The following is a 799-nucleotide window of genomic DNA, read 5'->3' on the forward strand; positions in this document are numbered from 1 at the left end:
GGATTTTAGTTTTTCTTCATTGAGGATAATATTTGCCACTGGCTTCTGGTAGATGGCTTTGACTATATTGAGAAAGGTTCCTTTTATTCCTATCTTGCTGAGAGTTTTCATCAAGAATGGGTGTTGAACCTTATCAAATGCTTTTTCTGCATCTATTGATATGACCATGTGATTTTTATTTTTGTTGTTGTTTATGTTGTGTATTATATTGATAGATTTACGGATGTTAAACCATCCTTGCATTCCTGGGATGAAACCTACTTGATCAAAGTGAATGATCTTCTTGATGAGGCACTGGATCCTGTTCGCCAGGATTTTGTTGAGGATCTTTGCATCTGTGTTCATCAGGGATATTGGTCTGTAATTTTCTTTTTTGGCAGCATCTCTATCAGGTTTTGGTATTAAGGTGATGTTGGCTTCATAAAAGCTATTTGGAAGTATTCCTGTTTTTTCGATTTCATAAAAGAGCCTGGCCAGAATTGGTAGTAGTTCCTCTTGAAAGGTCTGAAAGAATTCATTCGTGAATCCATCAGGGCCTGGGCTTTTGTTTTTGGGTAAATTTTTGATTACAGTTTTAATTTCCTCAATAGTGATGGGGGTGTTTAGATATGCTACCTCTTCTTTATTCAACCGTGGAAGGTTATATGAGTTCAGAAATTTATCCATTTCTTCCAGGTTCTCATATTTAGTGGCATAGAGTTTCTCAAAGTATTCTCTGAATACCCTTTGAATCTCTGCAGTAACTGTAGTGATCTCCCCCTTTTCATTTCTAATACGCGTTATCAAGTTTCTCTCTTTC

The sequence above is a fragment of the Suncus etruscus genome, chromosome 10 (genome assembly GCF_024139225.1).
Source record: "Suncus etruscus isolate mSunEtr1 chromosome 10, mSunEtr1.pri.cur, whole genome shotgun sequence".
NCBI lineage: Eukaryota > Metazoa > Chordata > Mammalia > Eulipotyphla > Soricidae > Suncus > Suncus etruscus.